The sequence below is a fragment of the Dermacentor andersoni genome, chromosome 1 (assembly GCF_023375885.2).
Source record: "Dermacentor andersoni chromosome 1, qqDerAnde1_hic_scaffold, whole genome shotgun sequence".
NCBI lineage: Eukaryota > Metazoa > Arthropoda > Arachnida > Ixodida > Ixodidae > Dermacentor > Dermacentor andersoni.
In genome coordinates this window covers 147,021,397-147,048,645 of record NC_092814.1, presented here as the reverse complement: position 1 = coordinate 147,048,645, position 27,249 = coordinate 147,021,397, and the positions used below count along the sequence as shown (strand labels likewise).

Below are 27,249 nucleotides of genomic sequence, written 5' to 3'. Positions count from 1 at the left end.
CAAGGGCGAGATCTTGCATTCTGAATGTTTGCTTGCACTCTCATTATTCGCCTTCACCATGCTTTCGTCAGCGGTCATCTGCTTGGTGAAGTGGGAGCGCCTATTGAACACTGCCTACTCACTGATGTAGAAGGTGAAGCAAACAGTCAGAAAGCTAGAAGCTTGCCCAATCTCATCCCAGGTATTTAATCCAGTTTGACATTGAAGCATCCTGGTAGTATTAAAGTACTTTAGAAAGAGGTTCCAGAAGCATTGCCAAGTTTGCCACTTGGTGAAATTTGTAGTTTGGAAACAATTTAGGCTCTTAGCAAGATTAGTAGTGAACAGAGGTTTTCACATGGCGATTGGTGTTGTCCAAATGCATGAAGAGGTCACAGTACGAGTACTTAAGCTGATAGTGTCGGGTAACCATAAGCACCAGCAGGGGCCCCGTAACAGTGTCCCCTTTAACTTCATATATGCTTCACTGCATGATGCTAAATATGCTTCGCCGCATAACACGACTCTGCTGCAGCGAAGGTGACTTAAACCGACAACAGCCGAGAAGGTGCAAACAGCACTGCGCTGCCTGGTTCTTGCTGTTGGCCTTTTCTTCTTTTCACAGTGTCCTTACTGTAAGTGCACTCCAGAGTTACAATGCAGGAATATGCATGTGTGCATAAGCTTTCATTCAAGAGTAACTCATGATCATAAGTTACGTCATCATGGTTTCGTACCATGTCACGGCATCATAAGTGAGACATAATAAAGAAGCCCTCAAAGTCTGCGGGAGAGACTAATCTTTTGTGCGAGATTGTGCTATCCTTGCTGCACGCAGTGCAATATTATATGACTCTCATGTCTATGGTGGCATTGTCGATTATGAATGTTTCCTTACTGCGTTAAAAAAATGTGTAGTGCATCTTTCAGGTAATAATGGCATTATAGCTTCAGAGTTGTTCAAGTTTGGGGTACTTGTTCACTAAAAGTACATTATCAGAAAAGCTTTAGAATGTCTAGGTCATAATTGCATTTGAAGAACTAAGTCTTCCTACACATAGCAATTGGTAGCTTACTGTGTAATGTTGAAGGTGGTTTTTATTCATAGGCCCTACGCAGAGAGCAGCAACACAATGCCTGGCATGTGACCAGGGTTCGTCACAGTGTTTGCATTTCCAGTGCTCGTAACTGATTCCAAGCATAAATTTGCTTTATGAATTCTTTGTAGACAGAAGGTGCTTGAATATTGGTTGCATGAAATGCTCCAATGCACACTGTATATGTACAGCGTGTCTTTTATTACCATACAGATTTTCTTGTTTTAAAGTTAGGAGCGCAGCAAATGTGGCATTCTTGCAGAGGAATTCCTCTATTTTGGAACTCCACAAATTTGGAGGCAGTCACATTTTATAGCACTCTCATTTCTTGCAAATCTTGAAAGTTGCACCTAATTCAAGATATTCATCATTGAATTTCACTGGTAAATCGAGGCAATATTGGAACAGTGTGTGCTGGGAGCGCAGAAAAGAAGGTCCCGCTACCTCATCAGATGGAAACACCCCCGACAACAGGCTCGAGAAAGTCTGAAACAACATCTTGGCCAGTCATTGTAGCAGCTGATACGACACACTTTGCCTTGCAAGCATGTGCATCAGTGTGCCGTGTCAGGCTATCATTTAAGCTTTGTCCCACACTTCTTGACAGGGCACTGCCGCCTGATGTGGAGCAGGATGCACCAAGTTTTGATTGTACTCAATTGAGCGCGATAATGAATATTTCAAAATAAGTGCAATTTTTGAGATTTCGAAAAAGAAAGGGTGTGCGTTCACATGTGACTGCCTCCAAATATGCCATTTAGAAGGCTGCCGCCAAGTTACCAATAAAAAAGTGACTGAATTTTTCAAAATTAATTTTCTGAAACTCGCATTAGCAGCAAAGTGTGTCCTCCTCACCTAGAAACTCCTTTGCAAGAACGACAGGCTCTCTGTGCTCAAAACTTTTTGCTAAATATCTGCATGGTTAAAAAAAAAAAAAACTAGATATGCATAATTGTTAATGTATGAAAATCGTACACTATCACTTTTCAAAATTTTTGTCCTATGCAACATTAGAAAAATTGGAAATAGAAGCTTCAGGTGACCTATCTGATGTGCAAGTTGCATGGCCATATTATTGTTTTAATTTTTCGCTATTACCTTTTACTGTGATGTCGCCACTGCAGCAGCTCGATGGCTGTGGCTTTTCATTCCAGGTCACAAAGCTGCACCCAGGTAGAGGCAGAATCCAAAAATGCTTGTGTACTTCAACTATAGCTGCACATTACAGAATCCGAGGCCCTCAAGATTTATCCGTAGCCCTCGTGTAGCCCACGAGTTCCATATTTTTTATTGGGATTGAAGAGTAACGTTTGTGCTGTATCCCTCTATTTCAGACTAAATAATGTGCATGCAAAATTATATCTGTTGTGCGTTGATTTTCTGATGTCCTTGCATTTGCTATAGCAAGGATTTTTAAAAATCAGCCACAAAAGAAAAAATAAATGGTCAAGGAACGAAGTGGTGTGTAGCAGCTCCTTTTTTTTTAATCGGCGGCAAGTTTCGCACTCGTGTGTTAGCAACACTGTTTCGCCAGTTGTGTACTTCAAAAGAAGTGTTACCTTTCTGCTTTGGAACTTTGTGGTTTTGTTCTGCCAGCTGCTTGACCAACACAAGCAAAATGTACTTTGGATATTCCACAAATTCATTCTGTATGCATTTGGTACAATAAAATTTGTTTCAAGAATGGACAAATGCAGTGATGGTTAATTGAAAACTGCAACATGCCGAGTTTCATGCTTCATTAATTTTCTCAGCCCCAAAGAAAGCATGCGAGGTTTGAAAATGTATCATGTGACATTAGTGCACTCGGTCTAGAGAACTGATTAATGCTGCACATACATTGAACATGGTGGCCATGACCATCCCTCATGAATTGGCATTCCCTGCCTAAACCACCTCACCAAGACAGCTTGTTAACAGCAAGAAAGCTGACGGGGCTTCCAAGAATTTCTATGCACTATTTATTACTATCGCCCTACTGAAATTGCTCCATTGCTTTGCTGACAATTGTCTTGACAAAAGTGGAAGCCGAATCTGTTGAGGTTGATCAGCTTTATTTACATACAACCTATTATAAAGTGGACCTTTCTTCGCCTCTTCAACTGTTCCCACAGCTGCTGCTGCCATCTTGCACGCCACATCAAGGAGGAGGGCAATGTACATGGCAGGTGCATGGGAGGATTTTCCAAGGAACTCTGGAAAGCTGTAATCAGATTGTGGGCAAAGTTAAAAACTTAAATACGAAAAGGGTGTAGAGTATTGTAACCTTGTACATGTTGATCACACCACATGTTTCAGCTACAGCTATAAGTGCCTTGTCTCATCAACCAAGCTACAGTTCTTGCAATGTTACACTTTGTGATACTCAGTATGAATTGATAAGACTAGCTGCTATTCTAGTGGTTGTGCAGGCCACAAGGGAACAGTGCCTGGCCTTTGTGCTTGTATGTGTCAATTTCTCTCTTTCAGTCTCGCCCAAGCCACACCAAAATGTTATCCACAAGTGTCGTGCCAAAATGGCCTGGCGACATTTCGTATTAAGCCGTTTGACCCATTTATTGCACTGATGCACACAGTGCAACCAAATGAAGGAAATGACATCGCCTAGGTGATTATTAAATTACCCTTCTAAAATACCACAAGAGGAATTTTGCTGTGGCAAGAGCCTTAGCAAAACCATAAGAGACACAAAAATGAAGGAAAAGCGACACCTTCAAGTTCCCGCACCGACTCACCATGAGAAGAACGAATTTTGGCAGTGTCTGCTTGAGCTTAGTTATTTGGAGATACATGCAGTTGAATGCTTTTACAAGCATTGAGATGCCCCACTATGCTAGCTTGCCTTTTATGGCTATAGAAAGTTGTATACTGCCACAAGTCTGCCTATTCTTCCGATTGGAATCTATATTGAAGCTGCTTTGAGCAACGGGCGGTATTCTATTTCAGCGCTAATGATACATTGACAGTAGTGTGCCTGGAAGGAATAGACAAAAGCATTGCAGAAGCTGCAGCACTTTGTGCTCGCTGAATGATCATACGAGAAGGTAAAGATGCCATCAGAAAGCATCCTTCGTATAGAGTCTCTTTAAAAGAAAAATACTACATCTAGACATGGTGACAGTTGTGGTTGCAAACTAAAAATATTATAATGATAGTTCAAGGTGTGGTATGGCACGTTTATGCTATTTCTGAAAAAATAAACATGGCAAGTGTGTCCATGCCAACAATTGAGACAGGATGTGCAGATGCAAAGCTGCAATACAGCACCACGGCGTCAAAAGGACAGTATGCAAGTGGTGGTCCAGCATCAAAACTTCAATGTCCCTACACTACAACACTGGGAGGCCATGCTGCATGACAGAAGCCTGTGTGGCCAGCAGGCGCTGCTCTGTCGGGCACAGGACGTGGCAGCAACTATTTCTCCAAAGGATTCAATAAACGGATTTCTCTACCTCACCCACCATGTGATGCGCCGTGTGAGGGAATGACAGTGCCACTACTCTCACAGGATATGGATGGTGCACAGCACCACCTTGAGCATCGGAGCGCACGTCTGCCTATGAGCTCTGTGTACTACGAACACAAGTGGTGCATGCGAGGTAACATTTAACATATCACTGCCAAATGCCATCAATGAACACAAGCAGCAAAGAAAGCTGCTTACATAATTTTCACAGTGTGTTGGATCTGCATATTTTTTACATCCTGTCTGCATGCCGCATTGTTCATTTGTTCGTCACTGCTAAAAAGTGCATAGTTGCATGGTACTTTTTTTGATTTTGTGCACTTTCTTTTGTCCTGAAAAAATAACCACAGCAGCTATCTTCATAAAAATGAAGCAGTTAGATGTTTCTCAATGAGCCGTAAGTATTAAAGTTGCTCAACAGGGTAGTCTACTGAATTGATTGTATTTGAGTACTGCAGGCCTAGTTGTTTCTTTGTGCCTCGGCACTAGTTAGCTGAAACACCCTGTATACTGGACGGCTTGCCTGGCTGCCCGCACCGCCGAGGCGGAGCATCTAACGTTTTCGTGGCGCACTTGTCGCCGTCTTGTGGCACCGGTCGTCCATCCTTATCGCGCAGCACACGCCAGCGTCGTCTGGTGTTCTGATTGGCCGCGGCAAATCGGACAGCTCTGGCGGGCGGGAAAAGTGGTCCGCAAGCGATCAGGCTTGCCGCCTCGTTTAACGCCTACTTTTATCCCCTGGCCAAGAGCTTTGCCCGGTTTAGCCGCTCCGTCTTTGGTGTGAACGTGCCTTTAGAGTAAAAAATCAACAGCTTACGCTTCCACATTTTTTGCTTGGTAGCTGCATTCAATTTGCTTGCTCCTCGTCTTTTAGATGTCTAGGCTCCCCACATTTTAACGTGGCTGAATAGTGCACAAATCAGAAAGACGAGTTTCTGTGGCCTAGCCTTCTTATGGGGTGCCCACTGATTATGAGGATGCTGACATCGAAGGATCTCAAGTGGTTCTCTAGCATTTTGGTGACAGAATACAGTAATGCTGAGCTACAACGGACTTGATATCTGTCAGCACCAATGAACGCAGTAGTTAGTAGTCTCACTAAATTGAGAGTTCAGCCCAACAGCAGATGGACACCAGTGGTTTGAATCCCCATGTTGGCAAATTTAACTGGCTGAAATCAAGCATCTAAAAGACACGCACTTAGTTCCATCCCTTCAATCTGTGAGCATAATGAAGATCAAAGGTCAGGTTATGTGGCTGCAGCACCTTCTGTTCATGCAGCATACCTTTACTTTTCTTTACCAAGACACTTAGCATGCACATACCTTGTGTGCAAGCCACATCTATTTACAACAGAAACAGCGCTTTCCAATCGTGAGCAAAAGTTTGGAGGTAAAATATGGTAGAATTTTTTGTCCAGCCAACGCATGCACGCTGAAATCCAAGTGGTACAGCCAATATGTGCCTGTTCAATCACTGCAATGCATTGAGACACTTCGAACAACGCACGGCTGTACCAGAAAAAGTTTAGATGTTTTTCACTAATGCAAGCTTTCGAGTAGCTCGAACGTAAAGTGGCCTGTGTGTTATTGCTATTCAGCCGGAGTGCAATAGGAGCCAGTCAAATTGGTAAAACATGAAGTCAATGTGCACACAAAGACTACGTGTACCCTTGCATGACTTTGTGCCACAGGTAGCTAACAGCTTCCAATTCACAGTCCTTGTAGTATGCTTGTGGCCGCCATCTACAGTGATCTATTTGATTTAACGGGGATGTGTATGTTGGCTGAAAACAAGAAAATATGCTAGAAAATATATTAACACCGATGGATGCAATATGTCCTTTCCGGTAGTTTCGCAAGGGGGAAACTGTAATTCGAACTTCATGGCAGCGTGCACCGCACAGCTGCACCTCATTTTATATTCTCGCGCATGCGTCAGTGTTGCCGCAGCTGTCTGTAGTGACACCCTCGCGTGCATTTCTTGTTCAAGCTTTGTTGAAGGGTTTGAAGAAATGAAGGCAGTACGGTGTTGCTCATTTCTCCTTTTAGTATCCTGCTGCTTGCGGAGCATAGTAGCGCCTGCAACTCAGTTCTCAATGCGACCTTTGAATAGTGTGTGCATCTTAACCCTTTCATAGACGCAAGCAGAGAACAGGCCGCTTCGTGTCCGAGACATTACAAGTGCTTTTTTTTATGAAGCATTTTTTACATAACGTAAAATCTCAAAGCTGACTACGATTCAGTAATAGCGAAAAGTGGGAATATTACGTCCCACTATACAGCCTCAAGGCCAGTTTCTACCTACTCGTGGTCACCTGTAATGTGATTAGAAGCAGCCAGAATACCCAGTACATTATACATTGTTTGTGCATGTTTTCATTATACTTACTGAGCATGCTTTGTATGAGAATCCTCAATCAGGGCTTTCCAATATCGCAAGGGTTCTTAGAAAAAAGATGCTTCTTGAAAATTCTTGAGGGCTCATATGTAGCAGCTCGCATATGTAGGAATGCGATTTGTTCGCGACGCTAATAATTTGATGAACTGTTTTGGTAGCTGTGGGTACGATAAATTTAGACACCTAACCGCACCAAAATTCAGCTATTATGAAAACGCGGAATTTCGATAAAAAAAGTCCATTTGCCGCTGTGGTGGTTTGAAGGAAGGCGACAGAATAAACTAAACATTGTAGAAAGGGAAGTAAACAATCTGCGCAATCGCTCTATCGCGTTGTTTGACAAAGAAATGGACGAAAAAATGTGCTTAACGTGATTCAGAAACACATCTACACAGGAATGTTCAATGGTAGAAATTGCACTTCACCGCTACATAATAGCGAAGTAGCCCTGAAAAGTGGGACCAATATTTCCCGACCGCCCAACAAAGGGTGAAATGCGCACAGTATGCACGGCAACACTTGCTTTATTCACCGCAGTAATGCCACCCTGTAATGGAGACACAACTACGACAAACGGTCCGCATTTCTTCCGCAGCGAGAAGCGAGAAAAAGTGAAACATTTTTTACCGAGTCAGAAATAAGCCAAGCGTGTTCCTGACGGTATTGTTACGTTTCGCCTACAACGCGCGGTAATGCCGGCGCGGATGCAACGGACGCCGGGGCTTTGTTCAAAGCGGCGGACATTTTGGCCCGTCCGACGCCGCCGCGACGCCTACCCGCCAAGCGTGTCCAGGCGTGTTTCAGTGCCACGTGTCTTCGTGTGTGCGTGTGTGTGTGTGTGCCCTCGCTTGTCAAAGCGCGGCAGCCGGGGAGCGGAGTTCCCCGAATGAGGAGCCTGGAGGTCTCTCGGCTCAACCGCTCGCGCCGTCGTGGGCTCCTTCTGCGCCGTCCCGTGACCTTCATCCCGTGACCTTCCCTCCTTCCCTTTTGGACCGCGACGCCGAGGGTATAAGAGCAGCTGCCCCCGGACGCCAGAGGAGAGGCTCCGATTTGTACTGTTGAGTTACGTGCTCTCCCGTCTCTCCACTCCGGTCGACCTGACCGGCCGCTCTTTTGCTATGTTAGAATAAACAAGTTGTTCTGTTACCAGTCTTCTCATGCTTTGCCGGGACCTTCGGATGCTTCCAGTGCCCCAGGCCGCCAGGCCAACGCTACCCTTGGGGCTTGCGACCCATTGGCAATAACGGGCGTCAGCACCGAGACCCCAACAACTCGGGCCAGCGGTGCGATTACAACATCTGGTTGCCAGCGGTGAGATCGCGACAACGGAGGCCAGCAGCGAAGAGATGCGGTTGACTGTATGCTGAGCAACACAACGACCATCCGGGAGCAGCGCAACGAGCCCTGTGTGATGACTGGTTGCCTGCAGCGGAACGACTGCGCTGAAGTCTTGGCTGCGAGGTTTGGTGAGTGCGGGACTTTCTTCTTCTGAGTTTTGCCAGGCTTTTGTTAGTGTTAGAAACAGAGCTGGTAATTGTGGTTGTCGTTGCTACCGGGTTAGTTTGCGGCAAGACAATAGTAGGCAGTAGAGAAAGCAGCATTCAGAGCAGCCATGGATTTGAAGTCGTTGCGCAAACCGATATTGCTGGAGCTTGCAAAAGAGTTGGGTCTGGATGTCTCAGACAAACTCAGAAAACCAGAACTGCTAAGGGCTATTCTTGAGTTAGAAGCTGAAGATGACGAGCTGTCGGATTGCCTTGAGACCATTGAGGAGCGGGCAAAAAGACATGAGCGCGAACTTATAGAGCAGAAAGAAAAAGAAGAGCGCGAACACGCTTTGGAATTGAAGCGCCTCGAGTTAGAGATGGAACGCGCTCGTAATGGAAGTCAGGCACACGGTGCAGGAGAACGAGTATTGTTCAAAATGACTGACCTGATGCGGCCGTTTAAGCTTGGAGAGGACATTGGTTTGTTCCTGGTTAACTTTGAGCGAACGTGCGAGAAGCAGGGGTTCTCTCGGGAAACGTGGCCACAGCGCTTGCTCACTTTGCTACCCGGCGAGGCGGCCGACGTAGTCGCTCGCTTGGAGAGAGAGGAGGCAGAGGATTTCGACAAAGTGAAATCGAGTCTGCTAAAAAAGTACCGGCTGTCAGCGGAGGCGTTCCGTCGGAAGTTCCGGGAAAATGAGAAAGGCAGAAGTGAGTCGTATACAGAGTTTGCCTACAGGCTAATGTCAAACATGCAGGAGTGGCTCAAAGAAGAGAAAGCGTTTGGTGACCACGAGAAAGTTCTGCAGTGTTTCGGGCTAGAACAGTTTTATAGTCGGTTACCTGAGAACGTGCGGTACTGGGTCTTGGATAGGCCAGACGTTAGTACGGTGGCTAGAGCCGCTGAGTTAGCCGAGGAGTTTGTGACGCGTCGGGCTCGTGGAGCTAAGGACGGTCAAAAGGGTGAATTTGGCTCCAAGTTTGAGAGGCCGAAGTTCACACCCATGAGAGCAAAGGGGGATACACGTAGTGCGGATGCGAGTGAAAGCAGTCCGACCGAACGTAAGGAGACGGCGGCAACCGAAGCCGAACGCAGAAAGCGGTTCGAGGCGAGGCAAGCGCGCCTGTGTTATACGTGCCAGAAGCCGGGTCACTTTTCGGCGCAGTGCCCAGAAACAAAACCAAAAGTCGTGTTTTTGTCTATATGCAGCACTGACGAGAACATGAAGCTTCTCGAGCCTTACATGCGAGACCTCCTCGTGAACGGGAAAGAGTGCCGAGTGCTTCGCGATACCGCAGCTACGATGGATGTCGTTCACCCCTCTTACGTAGAACCCGATATGTTCACGGGCGAGTGCGCATGGATCAAGCAAGCAGTGGAAGCTCATAGCGTGTGTCTGCCGGTAGCAAAAGTGCTTATTGAAGGACCTTTCGGAGCACTTGAGACGGAGGCCGCAGTGTCATCTATGCTGCCCCCCCAGTACCCGTACTTATTTTCAAACAGGTCCGATCACCTCCTGCGCGAGAAGGGGCTTTTGTTTGGTGAGGCTAGCGTTCAGGCCTTAACCAGATCGAAGGTTCGGGAGCTCGCTGCAAAGGCGGTAGTTGCGGGGCCGACGTTGTTGAATGATGAGAAAGGGTCAGAGGCGCAGCAAGCTGGTATTCAGAGCACGCCCGAACGGGATAAAATTGAGCCTGTAGCGTTAAAGGCACCAGATACTGGAGAGGAAATTCCCGATGCGGGAAAGTTAGAAGAGCTTCCGGGACTAGGCTCAGTGACGAACAGGAAAGACACCGATCAAGTCATTAGTGACTTAATAAGTAAAGCATCGCTGTCGCCTGAGCAGAAAACAGAACTACACCAGCTCTTACAAGAGTTTCAAGGTCTGTTCTCTGAGAGGCCTGGTAGGACTTCTGTCCTTACTCATGACATAGAACTTACCTCCCCAGAGCCAGTACGATCCAAGGCGTACCGGGTGTCACCCCGCCAGAGCGATATTATGGAGGCTGAGGTAAAGAAAATGCTACAGCTCGGTGTTATTGAAGCGGGTGAGAGTGATTATACTTCCCCTTTGATTTTAGTTGAGGTACCGGGCAAGGAACCTCGTCCTTGCGTCGACTACCGCAGGCTTAATGCCATCACTAAGGATCAAATTTATCCGATCCCTAACATCGAGGAGCGCCTTGAGAGAGTGAGTAGCGCTCAGTTTATTTCCACCCTAGATCTTGTCAGGGGTTATTGGCAGGTTCCACTTACAGAAGAGGCTAGTAGGTATGCGGCGTTCATTTCACCAATGGGGACATTCCGTCCTAAAGTTTTGAGTTTTGGTTTGAAGAACGCGCCATACTGCTTTTCAAGCCTCATGGATAAAGTGTTGCGGGGACAGCAAGAATTCGCTTTACCGTATCTAGACGACGTAGCGATATTCTCCGCATCCTGGCCTGAGCATATGGCCCACTTGCGGGCAGTGCTAACCCGCCTGCGCGATGCGGGCTTGACAGTCAAGGCTCCCAAGTGCCAGTTAGCACAGGCCGAGGTTGTCTACCTCGGACACGTGATTGGTCGGGGTCGACGCCGCCCCTCTGAAATAAAGGTGGCCGCTGTGCGAGACTTCCCGCAACCGCGCACGAAGACCGATATTCGGTCGTTCTTAGGTGTCGCCGGCTACTATCAGAGGTACATCCCCAGGTACTCTGATATCGCGGCTCCCTTGACGGATGCTCTAAGAAAGACAGAGCCGCAAACAGTCGTCTGGGATGAGACGAAGGAAAGAGCTTTTAGCGCCCTAAAGAGCGCCCTAACAAGCCAACCTGTGCTACGATCGCCCGACTACACAAAAGGGTTCGTTGTTCAGTGTGATGCTAGTGAGCGAGGCATGGGCGTTGTACTGTGCCAACGGGAAAATGGAGAAGTAGAACACCCCGTCCTGTATGCTAGTCGTAAGCTGACCAGTCGTGAGCAGGCGTATAGCGCCACCGAGAAAGAGTGTGCGTGTATCGTGTGGGCCGTCAGAAATTGTCATGTTACCTAGCCGGCTCGAGGTTTATCATTGAGACGGATCACTGCCCTCTCCAATGGCTGCAGACCATCTCTCCCAAAAATGGCCGCCTCCTGCGCTGGAGCCTCGCTTTGCAACAATATTCCTTTGAGGTGCGTTACAAAAAGGGGAGTCTCAACGGTAACGCCGATGGCTTAAGTCGAAGCCCCTAACGTGGGAATCAGCCTCAAAATTGCTTGTTACTGATGTTTTTCTTCCTGAGGCAGGATTTTTAACCTATTGCTTTTGTGTAGTGTTTCAAAGTGATGATGTGCTTTTTAGTGCAATTTTTTCGATTTGTGGACGCGTTCTGAGTGCTGCTAAACTACTGTAAGGAACTAGGCAGCAGTATAAAAGGGGAAAGAGCCTGGCAGGGCTTAGTGAGGGTTGTGCCGTGCTTGCTGACTGAGCGGTTGACTTTCAGGCGTGGTTCTAACGCTTGCCGGAAACGAGAACAAAAATGTCAACTCTCCCGAAGTCACTTTGCAGTGTCCTGTGGGCACCTGAACGTGAGAACGAGGGCTTCTCTGTGCGCTGCGCTCAAGAAACGCCAAAGGACGCCCGACTTCGGTTATGAGCATCATCGAGCGACATCCCTCCGGACAGCGGATGCAGTCCCCTGACCATCGGGATCTCCTTCCCCCGGCGGGGCGGTCTGTTACGTTTCGCCTACAACGCGCGGTAATGCCGGCGCGGATGCAACGGACGCCGGGGCTTTGTTCAAAGCGGCGGACATTTTGGCCCGTCCGACGCCGCCGCGACGCCTACCCGCCAAGCGTGTCCAGGCGTGTTTCAGTGCCACGTGTCTTCGTGTGTGCGTGTGTGTGTGTGTGCCCTCGCTTGTCAAAGCGCGGCAGCCGGGGAGCGGAGTTCCCCGAATGAGGAGCCTGGAGGTCTCTCGGCTCAACCGCTCGCGCCGTCGTGGGCTCCTTCTGCGCCGTCCCGTGACCTTCATCCCGTGACCTTCCCTCCTTCCCTTTTGGACCGCGACGCCGAGGGTATAAGAGCAGCTGCCCCCGGACGCCAGAGGAGAGGCTCCGATTTGTACTGTTGAGTTACGTGCTCTCCCGTCTCTCCACTCCGGTCGACCTGACCGGCCGCTCTTTTGCTATGTTAGAATAAACAAGTTGTTCTGTTACCAGTCTTCTCATGCTTTGCCGGGACCTTCGGATGCTTCCAGTGCCCCAGGCCGCCAGGCCAACGCTACCCTTGGGGCTTGCGACCCATTGGCAATAACGGGCGTCAGCACCGAGACCCCAACAACTCGGGCCAGCGGTGCGATTACAACAGTATGTAACGGCATGCCGCTGGAAAAAGGGGGTCCATACCTCGGGGTTCAAATTCCGCAGACACGGCATGCGCTTCAGCGTAGCCGTCAATTTGCGGTTGAGCAAGCGACGTTTTTGCATTTTCTATTCCGCATCAGCATCTTGTAGGCAGCGAGGGAGCACCTTGAAAACCAGCACGACGGGGGCCGTCTCGTTGAACAATCAAGGCCTAAAATTTAAAAGAAAACACAACTATTAGCGCTTATTGTTTCAAATTTTGTGATTTCAGTAAACTTACCTTGATGTTGTCGCACATTTCTTGTGGATCCATGTTGCTTTCAAGGTCGTTAACGCCAACATGTGTGTTTAAGAACGGCGAAATCGACACGCTCGAAGCGCATCGTGGAGACAGCTCACGCCAGCCGCACTGCATTGTAGCTAGCAAAACTGAATGTGCAGGCTTTTATAGACTCAATTAGGCGCAGGCGCGACCTATTTAAGAATTTAACCTGACTCACCGACAATCACGCCGCGCAAGGACGGCATGACTGAACACGATCCAGCGAGGCGTAACAAGACCACGCGAACGAACCTACGTGAGCCGGCAATGGCCGCATGTGGCTGGCAGAAACCACAGGGATTTAGCAGCAGCACCTAGCAGCGTCTTTCCCTAGGCGTACAAGTACCTATCTGGGGGCAGGGAGTACGCCACTGGCACACGTCACATCCGGTTTGCCTCCAAACCGGGTACAGCCAGCCTGCGGGGATACGCTTCTCGCTTCGATGGGTGCCGCCATGTTTGCCGACGCAAAGCTTTTGGGGACGCTATTTGGGCTCCCGCTAAGTCGGTGAAATAGCGTTCCCAACGCAAAACCCAAACGCAGTTTGCGTCGTGCGCATGCGCAGTGTCTTCGACGCTACTTCTTTGGGGCCCCAAAACGTTTGGGGCCCCTATTCTAAAACTCTCTTCTGTATGTAAGTACTCTCTACCTTTGGTAGCATATACAGTAACTCTAGCCCGCATCATAAAGCAGCGCCCTCGAACAAGCTCCCTCTGAGTTAGCCAGAATGAAATAAAGAAAACATCGTGATCGAGCCAGTTCCTTATCTGCCACGCATCGGCTAAGTAAAAAAAAAACAAATTATTGGGTTTTACGTGCCAAAACCACTTTCTGATTATGAGGCACGCCGTAGTGTGGGACTCCGGAAATTTCGACCACCTGGGGTTCTTTAACGTGCACCTAGATCTAAGTACACGGGTGTTTTCGCATTTCGCCCCCATCGAAATGAGGCCGCCGTGGCCGGGATGCATCGGCTAAGTAACGCATCGCGTTCTGTGTTAGTTGGCAACAAGCTGTGAAGCTGTTGTCTTAGCGTAGGTATAGTTCACGGATGGCTTTTTTTTTTTTTTTTGCCATAATACCTGTCATCATAAAGGTTAATTGACAACGTCAGTGCAAAGGTTTAAAGGTGCGTTTTGTTTCGTCCCAGTCGCCATGTCTTTCTCTAATGGGCAGAAGGAAAACATGATCTTTGCCTTGGGAGCTGCAAATGGCAACAAGAGGAAGACCGCAAATATATATCAGCCATCGAAATGTGCCGGTAGACCAAACGCATCGACTATCAGCAGAAATTATGAAAACCTGAGACAGACCGGCAGCTTCCAGAGACAGCGGCAGAGGACTCCATCTTTGAGTCCTAGCCTATATATATACGCATGGATGTTCTAGCATTTATGGCCTCAAACTCTCATGCTAGCGTGCGGTACGTGGCTGCCCAGATACCAATTTCCAAGTCATCAGTTTGGAGGATTCTAAATGATTCGGCCTTTCACCCGTACCACCTTAACCTGCACAAATACATGGAAGATAGGGACCTTCAGAATCGTCTAGATTTCTCGAATGGTTGTCCTTACAAAAGCCAATCAGTCACCTGACTTTTTGAGCAACATCAGGTGCACAGATGAAGCCAGTTTTTGGAGAAACGGGCAGGTAAATTTGCATAATGCACACTATCAGAGTGACTTCAATCCACGCTGGGTAAAATGCACTCGGCACCAGTACCAGCTAGTGGTCATTCAATGTGGCGCTCGGAATTTACGCCGGTGCTATAATCAGTCCCATCTTCTTCGATCACACACTGAACTGGACAGCGTTACGTAGACGAAATCCTTGGAGTGGTGGATGAGTTTCTCAGCTAAGTCCCGCTGTCACGCCTTCCACTTCTGTGGCATCGGCAAAATGGGGCGCGCCAGCACACAGTAGCAGCTGAGCGCAAAACTGGCTGTGTGCGACTTTTCATGCGCAATAGATTGGAAGGCACGGGCCTGTAAATGGGCCGGCTAGGTCACCTGACCTCTCCCCACTTGATTTCTTTCTTGGGGTTATGGGAAAGATCGTGTTTACGCGGTCGAGACGGACGTCAGATGAGTTCAAGGATAACGGATGTCTGCCGTAAAATTCTAGCGTCAGTTATCAAGAAAGCCACAAAGGTATGTGATAAAGCGGACTCAGTACTGCGTAGCTGTGCAGAACACCTATTCGAACACCTCCTTTAGGAAACAGCTGGTGTTCAACAGAGCTTACGAATCCATAGATAATTAGGGCGCACTGAAATCTCGGGTTCTCTTTCTTTTTTTTTTTCCGGGCCCTCATGCTGCCAATTCGGCTCATATGGAAGTGTTTATTTACTTTCTTAGACGCATCGGTTTTGCGTTTACTCAACACGTGGGTCACTTTCCTGTCTATTTCGCTTTTAGTTGATGCCATGAACCTCTTTTTGCAGCAGGTAGACAATCTAATGAAAACTAAAAGCGTCACTTTAATTTGGCTTACGTCCAAAGCAAGTTTCAGGCGCGAAATGTAGCTGCGCGTGCATTCTGTCGATGCGGTGCGAGCAAAGCTGGGATTTTGAAATATTCTTTGCCTATTACCTTGCTTTTCGCGTTTCATGCGTGGTCAGAGCAGCGGTTTGGCCATGTTATCAAGGGGCTTAGGTTGTCAGTGGTATCAGTCGGCCTTGAGAGACGGATAATAAATGTGACGTAGAAATGAGAGGAAGGAATAACTGCGAAGCCGCAAACCTGCTGTCGGTGCTCCTGTACCATTATCAAGGTGATGCGCTGTCTCTGCAGGTTTGCGACAGGCAAAACAGTTGCTTTCCCTTCGGCTTTCTGTGCTACCACCTCCACCCTCCTTTCCAGTCTTCTATGGCAAATAAAAAGCGCTTCCATAACGTACTGTCACACTGGCTCCTACGCCCAGCGTCTCACGCACGCACAAGTCCGCCAACATGGCACATTGAAAACAATTTTAAGTTACCCACGAAGAAAACAAACGAGCTGCACGCGCCAGCTTCTTTCTTTGCAGCCCACAGCCTGCAGCTTGTCGTAAAAGACGCCATTCGGCAGGTATGCGGTATTAAATAATTCATATTGGTTTCATCTTATGTGCATTGACGCTTCGTTCGTTTATTACTATATTCATGAACAATTTTTGGGCCAAGCTCTGTTAAATAATTTGCCATGAATGCATGGACAAAGAATGTATGAATATAAGAATTGCGGTTTGATAAGTAAGGACAGACAACCGTGCTTATTACAGCTTCGGTGTTTTAAAGCTTTATTATGCAACTAGCCCCCAGCTCATGTTTAGCCGAATTTTCGAGCGTGCTTCGCTTTTTCACCTTCGGGATTCGTGGCGGGTTTGCTGCCGTGGCCGAGGTGACAAACTCTGCTTCCCATCAAATAGTGGCTGCGGATCATTTTTCTGCCGCAAGCCAGGCACCAAGCTTACGCGACTTCGAGGTCTGCTAACACCACGTCGATGAACCGTTCTGAAATACCTCTAAAGACAAGCAAAAACAAAACTGGCACATCATGTAAATAACGGCCTCAGTATCCCGAAGTTACATTTTAACAGATTTGGATTTGCTTGATTCCTTGTTCAAACCATTTTTGTCTTATTGTATTTTGTGCTCCTTACTATTTATATCATTTCGTGAGCTCCCTCTCCTTTTATTTTTTTATTACATCCCCCCCCCTCGCCCGGAAAAATTAAATCCTGCGTACGTCACTCCTAGAACAAATCGCTCTGCCCGTAAACACAGTTGCCTGGCACATAAAACCAGTCAGCAAGGCGGCAGCCTGCTGCTAGTAAGTTTATTTGACTTACGAAGCCCATTTCGTTAAGATAATGCCAGCCGTAGTGCCGTATAGCCATGGCACTGCGAGCACGGCATTTATTCCTAAAGAACAGGAAGGTGCAGCCTATGCATTATTGTGCACTCAATTTGTCGTAGGGCTGGAGAAAATGGCTGGGTCTGTCCCCGCTTTATTTTGTCTAATGCAGTCTTGAAGAGTGTAAGTGTGTCGTCGAGTGCAATACCGTAGGATTACATATGTCATCATTCTCTTTCAGGAACTCTATTGCATTGCATGCTTGCCGTTTCCGCTGCCTGTACTTGCAGTGACAATATTCACTAATTGTCGGCCTCGCTTTATTTTAGGACCCAAATGCCGAGGAAGTCGTACAAAAATGCGGCGTCATTGTTGCATCTATACGCAAGAGCACCGCCGACACGGAAGGAGTGTTGAATGTTGCCGGTCTGCATTTGGAAACAACGCGAAGAGGTAGAACTTGCAGTTGCGAATGATGAGAAAGCTCGTTACCACTTTTTCGAATCATCTAGGCCTGACAGAAACTCTACACGCGTGCAAGAAGGCTAAACTGTCTAAAATGAAATGAACGCCCCGACGACGACTGTCGTAATGGTGCTTTTGGATAGTCTGAGGCACCAGAAGACGGTCACGGGCAATGCCACGTGCTGTGGCCGCGCGAACAATGGCGTCGTGAGCATAGAACGTGGTAGAAGTGGCATCGGAAAGGAGCAGCGAGTCAAGAAGCAGGAGTGGGTCACGGCCATATAGTAGATAGAACGGAGAATAACCAGTAATATCGTGACGCGACAAATTGTATGCAAACATCACGAAGGGTAAGGTGCAGTCCCAATCACCATGATCATCAGACACGTACAGTACATGGAGAGCATGTCCGTGAGTGTACGGTTGAGACGCTCGGTAAGTCCGTCTGTCTGTGGGTGGGTGGTAAGCCATCGTGAACTTGTGGGACGTGGAGCAAGAGCGAGGAAGGTCGTCGACAACCTTAGAAAGAAAACAGCGACCTCTATCAGTGACTAGCTTACGTGGGGCACCATGATGTTGGATCACTTCATGAAGGAGAACATCAGCCACATCAGTTGCTCAGCTCGTAGGGAGGGCCCGTATTATGGCATAACGCGTCGCAACGGCCACCCACTTGTTGCCGGAGGATGAAGTTCTAAATGGGCCAAGAAGGTCCAGGCCGACGTGGTAAAATGGCTCACTGGGGATATCTATACGCTGAAGGTGCCCAACAGGAGACAATGGAGGCTTCTTGCAGCGTTGGCAAAGTTCGCAGGCAGCGACATAGCTTCAAACAGAGTGATATAGCCCAGGCCAGAAAAATCGCCTGCGCGCATCGTCGTACTACGGGAGACACCCAAATGACCGGCAGTGGGCACATCGTGTAACTGCGAGAGAATTGTCCAATGCAGATGCTGGGGAACGACGGGAAGCAGTTCAGCACCATGTGAATTCATATTGCGCCGGTATAAGGTCCCGTGCCGGAGAACAAACATATGGAGGGAAACGTGCTATTGCTCTGAGGTAAGGCGTTCGATGATGGATTGCGAATATGGGTCACGACGCTGCTCGTCAGCGATGCATGAGAAGTCGGAAATCGACAAAACGCAGGTATCTGTATCGGTTTCGGTGCCATCGAGAGGGTTGACAGGATAGCGGGAGAGGCAGTCGGTGTGGTTATGTATAGCCGCCCAGATTCGTAGCACACGGAAAAGGTGTACTCTTGCAGGCGTATAAAACCCAGCGGCCAAGACGGCCTGTCGGGTCTCCTAGTCAGGATAGCCAACAAAAGGCATGATGATCTGTCACGACGGTGAAATGCCGACCGAACAGATAAGGGCGGAACTCAGCAGTGGACCAAACAAGGGCCAAGCATTCACGTTCTGTTATGGAGTAGTTGCGCTCTGGTGCTGAAAGAAGACGGCTAGCATACGCGGTCACGCGATTGGTGTCCCGCTGTCGTTGGGACAAGATAGCGCCAATGCCATGGCCGCTGGCATCAGTGCGAACTTTTGTGTAGGCATGCGGATCAAAATGGCCCAACACGGGTGAAATGATAAGGCGACTGATAAGCATTGAAAATGCTGCAGCCTGGTCGGGTCCCCAACGAAAAGTGGTGTCCTTTTTGAGGAGGTCTGTGAGAGGACGAGCGATTTCGGCCAAGTTCTGGATAAATCGACGAAAAAAATAGGAACACAGCCCTAGGAAACTTCGGACGTCGGCAGAAGGACGCGGAAGTGGAAACTCCAATGGCACGAACTTTGTCAGGAGCAGGCTGGACGCCAGCAGCGTCAACCAAGTGACCAAGTACTCGTATTTGGCGGTGGCTGAAAACGCATTTTGCAGAATTGAGTTGTAGGCCAGCTCGTCGAAAAACAGCAAGGATAACTGAGAGTCTGTGGATATGGCTCTCAAACGCCGGTGAAAAAACAATGATGTCATTAAGGTAGCAGAGGCATGTGGTCCATTTGAATCCACACAGAAGAGAGTCAATGATGCGCTCAAAGGTAGTAGGGGCATTGCACAGTCCGAAAGGTATCACTTTAAATTGGTAGAGACCATCTGGGGTGACGAAGGCGGTATTTTTGCGATCTCGTTCATCCACTGCGATTGGCCAGTAGCTAGAATGCAAATCAATCGACGAAAAATAACTGGCACCGTGTAAGCAATCCAGTGAGTCATCAATACGCAGAAGCAGATACACGTCCTTTTTGGTGATCTTATTAGGGTGACGGTAATCGATACAAAATTCCCAGGTATTGTCCTTCGTTTTAACCAAAACGACAGGTGATACCCACAGACTGCAGGAAGGCTCGATAATATCTTTTGAGAGCATTTTGTCCACCTCCGTTCGGATCACCTGGCGTTCAGCCGCCGACACGGTAGAGCCGCCGGTGTATAGGAGGAGCGTCACCAGTGTGGATTGGATGGGTGACGACACGGGTTCGACCTAGCGGGCGATTGCCAAAACCAAATATGTCTTTATAGGACATCAGAATGCGGCGAAGGGCATCGGCGTAAGCAGGTCGTAAATCAGTAGCTATCATTGGTATAAACTTGTCATTGTGTGAAGCAGCAGGGGCAGAAGCTGCAGCAGTGTCGAATCGTGGTTTGGGCCTAAGAGCAGCTACTCCACAGTCTTCCAAAGGGGACAGCATAGCGAGGTACACCTTCAGGAAGTACTTGCAGACACGAACCAAAGTTCAGAAGAGGAAGCCATGCTTGATTGTTGACAAGTTAGAGTTGAGCTTGGTAGGGCTATTTGACGGGCCACGAGGACGTCGCAAAGTGGGGACACCACTTAAGGACAATCTCGAAGTGGTGGAGAAGGCGACATGAGGACTTAAGTCGCAGCATCAGGTTGCAGTCAAACAAATTCAGTAGAACGAAGTCAGGGCTTGTGGTCGTCGGTCGGGTCGGCAAAGTAATGGGGCAGTTCAAGGCGAAGGGTGCCGGTTGCACAGTCAATAAGTGCTGAATGGGCAGTCAGAAAGTGGATTCCAAGAATCACTTCGAGGGGACACTCGGCCAGTACAGTAAACAGGACTAATACTGGACGACCGGCTATGGTAACACGGGCGGCGCACATTCCCATCACGGCTGTTGTACTGACATTGGTTGTACAGCTACTCGGACGGCAGGCGACTCGGCAGGTGTCAGGACTTTACGGAGACGGCTACGAAGATTTGATCGCATAACCGACACCTGAGCGCCAGTATTGATGAGGGCTTGAACGGGTACATCATCAACAAAAATTTCAACAAGGTTCGGTTGAGCAGCAGGGGTCAGCAGAGGTTTTGCGGTCCGAGTCGTCAATGCAGCCGCACCTCCGGGGGTTGCATTGCTTAGTTTCCCTAAGAAGCGGCCCGCTTAGAACGGAGACGAAGGACGTCGAGGTATAGGAGAACGGGACTGACGGCGTTGCGGTGAGGGCGAGCGGTGTACGAATTGGAGTCGGGCATGTAAAAATGTGGTAGCGGGCCCATGCCGTCGTCCAACTCGTGCATTCTTGGGACGTTGTTGAAGGGAGGAACTTGCTCTCATCGAGAACTAGGAGTACGGGATTTATTTACAATATCTACATGAAGACAGGAGAATGTTACATTTCATCAGTCTAGCATGACTGAAAACGAAACACACCGAGCAGCCGAAAACGGCTGCTTAAAAACTCTCTGACCATCCTAGATCCCTAGGTGAGAGAAAACTGCCGTCCAACCTTCGTCCAGTCGGACCGTCCAAAGTAGTCGTAGTCGACCCGCTTTTGAGGTCGAGAGATCACACTCATTCCCGCGCTTTTATTTCACTGAACACACCGAGCGGAGAGGGTCCTCGTAGACAGGGGTTGTCACGCTTGACTCAAGCTGGCGCCTCTTGATTCCAGAGCTGACTCCGCAGTTTGCCGTCGTGTCTGTCAAACGACTGTGACGTTTAATGGGGCCCGTGAGAAAGCGGCGTAAAACACCCTTTTTCACGAGTTCTCTTGCTCCAATTAGATCGTGAAGGCGACAGCGAACCAACTAACAATACTAGGCCCGCCAAACGTGACTAGCCTTGCTGGCGCCGTTGGGCTGTCCGAAGGAGGCGCATTGTTGGCTTTACAAAGCGACTGGTCGCACGGGCTGGGAGAGGTTCGAAGGTCACTACCCCTGCAGGCCGATCGTAACAGCGGCTTAGTGGTGTTTCCCCGAGAGGGAAGGCCGGCATGGTACGGCCGAGGGTCTCGGTCGAAGCGGCGATCAGCATATGGTCGAGGCGAGGAATACCAGCGGCTACTACGGCAGTAGCGGGAGATGTGACCGATCCAGGAGCAAGCAAAACAAATTGGCCTGTCATCCGGTGTTCGCCACTCAGAGTGGTTCCGATAGCGATTCGGGAACGACTGTCGAGGTGCAGCAGAGGCAATGACTGGAACTGTAGGGGTTGGACGTGAGCGGACGGCATACTGGATGTCCATGTTTGCAATTTCTTTGCGGACAACAGCTTGAATGTGCGAGATGGTCATGTTGCCATGCGTATGGGGGCAGTGAGAACTTGGAGCCATAGCCTCAAGTTTACGATGGATGACCTGTGTCAAGCTTGGCGTTGTAGGCGGATGTGAGGCCGGAGGGTCGTTATGTAGACGCCGGAGGGTCGTTGCAGGAGGAAGTGGCAGCCGTATTCGGAAGTCGGTCGAAGCGTTGTACGATGCGTTTGCTCTTCGCTTGCTCAAAATTCCGGCATTCCTTAATGATGGACTCAACCTTTGAGCAGTTCCTGCAAAGCAGGAGGTTGAACGCATCGTCCGCGATGCCCTTCAAGATGTGTCCAACCTTATCGGCCTCCAGCAAGTCCGCGTCCGCTTCACGGCAAAGAGCCAGAACATCTTGAATATACGCGACGTATGATTCGGTTGATGTCTGGGCATGAGACGCTAGCTCTTGCTTGGCCTCCATTTGACGTCCCACAGGTCTTCCGAAAAGATCGCATAGCTTTTCCTTGCAGCAGTCCCAGCTTCTAATGTCGGCTTCATGGGTCTCGAACCATACCTTCGCAGTTCCTCCCAAGTAAAAGATCATGTTGACCAACAAAAGTGCGGCATCCTACTTGTTTTGCTTACCGACGCGTTCATACGACGTCAGCCAGTCTTCGACGTGACCTTGCCAGTGCCGATCAAGATTCCCGTGCGACGTAGCTGGATTAGCACTACTTCCGCTGGTGTCTGAGCGGCGGAGGCAGCGTCAGTAGCCATAACAGCGGAACCGATGTGACGCCCGCTGCGAAGGTTCAGGGCCGGCTTGTGGCAAGAGTACCCCGCACCTCCACCAAAATGTTACGAGGAGAAAATGTATGTATTTACAATATATACAGTTGCAAGGTTGTAGCTCAGTAGTCAGGGTAACACCATCTACCGATCGTCGGGACACTTCAATCTTTTCTTCACCTCCTAACGTCCTTTTCTACACAGCGCCACTAACTCGTATGTGACAATATGAACTGAGGCTGACGACAGACTCGATTGAGCTTCTCTTCCTTGTAGAGGAAGCCACGGAGTTGCTTCAGAAAAGACACGATACAGCCGGGCTTTTGCTTCCCGCTTTGCGAAATATTGAAGTTTCCCTAGCGGAAATCTTAAGCAAAGCCATACTTCTTCGCAAAGAGGCGGCTAAAGGCCTACAGCGTAGCCTGGAGAAGCGGTTCCCAAGCACGTGGACTGACTCTTTATTTATTTATTTATTTATTTACTTATTTATTTATTTATTTATTTATTTTTTGTGGGTGCCCTCCTAGACCCACGGTGTAACTCTTCTTGGTGTTCAGCTGCAACAACCGAGCAGATGCGTTCTGCTGTGCTCGGCAGGAGGCCTTTTTTGGGGGCAGGACAGTACCAGCACCATCACGAATGCAGACTCTGAAGCAGGGCCAAGCAGACTAATGCTTAAAAACATCAGGCAAAATTAAAATGCCCACAAAGACAACATGCCTGGATCCATTGCAGGGGAAATTTCTCTTTACCTTACAGAGGGAACTTGTGCAGACACGTTTAAGCCCCTGACCTACTGGAAAGCGAACGCTAACCACTTTCCCTTGCTTTCCCGCCTCGCAAGGGCAGTTTTCACTGTGGATGCGACGTCAGCTGACGTGGAACGTGTGTATTCTACGGCATCCCTGATAATGACAGCGAAGCGAAATCGGCTGTCAAGCACCTCTTTCGAGCAGCTCATGTTTGTGAAGAACTACACATATAGTTTGGTAGAGGGCAATTGTTATCACTTTTTATTTATTTTTAGAACTAACCGTTGAAGCAGCCGCCATTTACACTTCGGGTTTTCAAAACTAAACGGCGAAGCTACCATTTAGCATATTACATTTTGTTGCAAAATTTCGATGAAGAAAACCAAAATAAAGCTTCTTTTTGCACCTTGCACTGCTTGCGACCTTTATTGCAGCATTTAAAAACCATGAGGATACCTAAGCAAAAATACGTTATGTCGTCATCTTATCATTAACATATTTAAGCTTAAACAATATTAAAACATAAGCCGTTAAAGCATGCTGACTTTGCAAATACTATAGGTAGCGGGAGAACTACCCCTACATGGGAATTAGTAGAGTGGTTGTACGCATGAGATATGTCACCAAGCTAGTATCCCTCGACCTTGGTAACGTGTTTTGCGTATTTTTGCAGTTCTTAACGCGTTTGATGACATCAGCTTTATGGTGCGTTCATCTGTGACTCGATAAATGTACCAAGGTGCATTTCCTTCGTTGAGGAATTACAGGGATCCTATAATGTAAAACTATTCCAACATATTGTTATCCCAATCTGCTGACGTCAAACTTACGTAACCGCTGACGCAAGCATCGGGCGGTGACCCGCAGCGTTGCCTGAACAGCCCAATCAAATGTTCTCCTTTTGTCTGTTTTCAAAACGAATAGCATTGCGTACATTGAGTGGTTTTTCTTGTCTGATTGGCTGACAAGAGGCGAGGATCGCGATCAGATGGAGAGGGTTTGGATGGGGCCAAGCCAGCGTACTGAAAAAAGATAACCGGACGAAGAGGGAGGTGCCGACATCTGCGATTGGTCCGCTTTCCCTTACTTAGCTTGCCATGGCTTGTCTGAAATTGCTGCGGCGTGCAACGGACAATTAAAAATGCCGCCAGAACGGATCCTCAGCAAAGAAGAGATGGCAGAGCGATGTTGTATACGTGCCGAAAGGGCTCGATAACGTTATACGGTCACGCAAAAGGTTTTATTATACGCAAATAAAAACTATGCTCTCCGACAGGTGCGAGTAGGCAGTGGCTGAGCGATCGGCGGCAGCCATCTTCTATTCCTTTCGGAACAGAGCAGTCTCCGGCTATGCAGAAAAAAAAATCCAGTTTTGTTCGGCACATTAATGCATCTTTAACGCGTGCACCTCACTTTGACGCAATAAGTTTTCGCGGTTTTGTGATGTCGAGTGGCAGACAGGTGAAATGGATGCAGCCTGAAACTTTTTGACCAATAGCAGAGGGTTAATGGCAAAAAGGCGTCGATCAGAAGCAAATATTTTTGTTTTGTTCGGTTGAATCATTCATAATCAGTGTGTACACGTCATGTCAGAATGGGAGCTATCCTGGTTTTCGTGACGTGGTATGACAGGCGAAGTGTGGGTAGTCCAAGAAAGTTTTTGACCAATCGCGGAGGGCTGATTGCAGAATTGGAATAGAAAAGGTTTGGAATAGCTTTACGTTATAGTGCCTCAGGAATGGAATTGAACTGCCCGGTGTTGCGAATGGGGGTCCGAAGACGTGGGATCCACTTTTCTCGTAGAGGAGTGAGGGGAACGTGAGGCTGGGTCCGATATTCAGGACGTTAGACAAACACGTATATATTTACAAATATACAAGAAAATGCAAAGAAATACAGAAAAGTTGATGTTGAAGGTGGTAGTCGCCGCTCACTCCCGCCGCCCGTAGCTACTTTTATGCCTTGCGTGCTCATTGTTTTGTCACTTCCCCCAATCCGGCGTCAGGAGGCCGCTGACATCAAGTCCCACCAATCCGGTGTCGGGAGGCCAATGACATCAGGTCCCACCAATCCGGAGGTAGGTTGCCCTTTTCGCCGACTCCGATCGTACTCTGACAGCTGATGGCCGGATCATCGCACTGAGCGCGTCTCCGGCTTGGACACGCCAGTTTGTGCTGCTGACAGGTGACAGCCGTATCATTGCTAATTGCTTAAACCTCTACTGAACGAGGTATTCCCGCGCTTGTCATAATTCTTCCGTGTCGAGAACCATTCTGACGAGGTCGTCGGCCCGTTCCCTATAATCGTGCGATTATGGGGAATGGAATCGTACCGAGGGGTGCCGTGGGGTGAACGGCTTATCACAACACCGGCCATTTCCGGAGTGGGAATGGGCTAAGTTATTTCATTCCGAGGAATTGAAAGGAATGGAAATGCGGCGATTACTATTTCCCCGGAAATGGAATTGCAATGGGGGCGCCCATTGCGCAACACTGATGCATACACAGGTAAATCATTTAGGATGTTTAATATTGTACCAGTTCACAAGCTGTACGAGTGTTAACTGTTACGCAGACATAAAGATCCCTAAAGTGCATCAATCGTGTAATCTGCACGTTTCTTTTTTTCTAGGAGCCAACGTTATATCGTACCTTACTTGTCACTATGACACTGGACCATTTCTTTGTGTCGAGCCCAATTTGGCCGACAAAGGATACATTTTGTCCTCGTGACTTTGAGAAAGCGCTGCTGTCGTCCGTTGTGACTGAGTATTGATTTTGACGTGATGCATACTGACGATGCATATTGTGTAGTTAATGTCTACAGGATGTCCCAGCTAAGGTTAGCAAGACTATTAACAATAATTAGTAGACTATATGCTTATAACAGTGCCTACAGCCTGAATTATTCCGGAAAGCCCATGGACCCCACGATCGTACTTAGATTTAGGTGCACGTTAAAGAACCCCAGGTGGTCAAAACGAATTCGGAGTTCCCCACTACAGTGTGCCTCATAATCAGATCGTGATTCTGGCAGGTAATAATGCTGGGATTTTACGTGCCAGAACCACGATCTGATTATGAGGCACGCTGTAGTGCCTCTTTACTATTCTATCTTCCCTCTGGACTTGCACTTTAGTAGAAAGGTAAGCGCTGCAGTTCCTGCAATGCTTTTGCGGGGGGTCACGGATAATTACAGCTGTCAAGAGGCTATTGTGGCGACACCCAGGGAGCTCCAGAGGGCATATTGTGCACATTGGGCGTGGTGCAAAGGTCAAACGAGTTTCTCGCATCGCCTTTCCTCTCTTCCACGCTCCTGTCATGTACACACGTTCTGACCCCCCCCCCCCTCCGACGCGGTGTGCCATACAGCAGTAGTAGCAGCAGTGGGAAAGTCGAAGGAAGAGGCAAAGAAAGATTCGCTTTAAAGAAATGTGTGTGTGCGGGAGGGGGGGGGGGGGTTAGCTTATATTTTACCCTCCGTGAAGATTAAGTGAACCGATATATTGGTGATGAAGGCATGAAAGCCGCGCGTACATCAAATATAAAGCGTGTTCAAGTGTGTACAGCGCCGCCACAGGACGGCTTCGCATTTGAAAGTTGTGGTATGCAGCGTTCAGCTCTCGTGTGGCACCTGGCGCGGACGCGCGGGTGAAGCTCGCCCCTGTGTCCACACGATGCTCTGGTCGAGCGCCTGTCGAACCTGTCGCCTGGAGTGAATTAATTCTGATCGCGCAGCCAAAGTATTGAAATTGGCGCGCAAATATTACGTGCATTACCAGTCCAGTTCAGAATTCCCTATCATCATCAACAGCAGGCTATTTCAACTTCAAGGAGAGTGTG

At 48.4% G+C, this 27,249-nt stretch overlaps 1 long non-coding RNA gene across 1 annotated transcript; it reads right to left on the bottom strand.

Annotated features, from left to right (window-relative positions):
- Positions 1–601: 601 nt before the first annotated feature.
- LOC126544874 (uncharacterized) lies at positions 602–13,504 on the bottom strand. The gene is made up of 3 exons (XR_007602242.3): positions 13,034–13,504; positions 12,796–12,964; positions 602–3,279 (listed from the first exon to the last, which is right to left on the bottom strand). It is a non-coding gene; the product is annotated as an uncharacterized lncRNA (long non-coding RNA).
- Between the last annotated feature and the right edge of the window lie 13,745 nt (positions 13,505–27,249).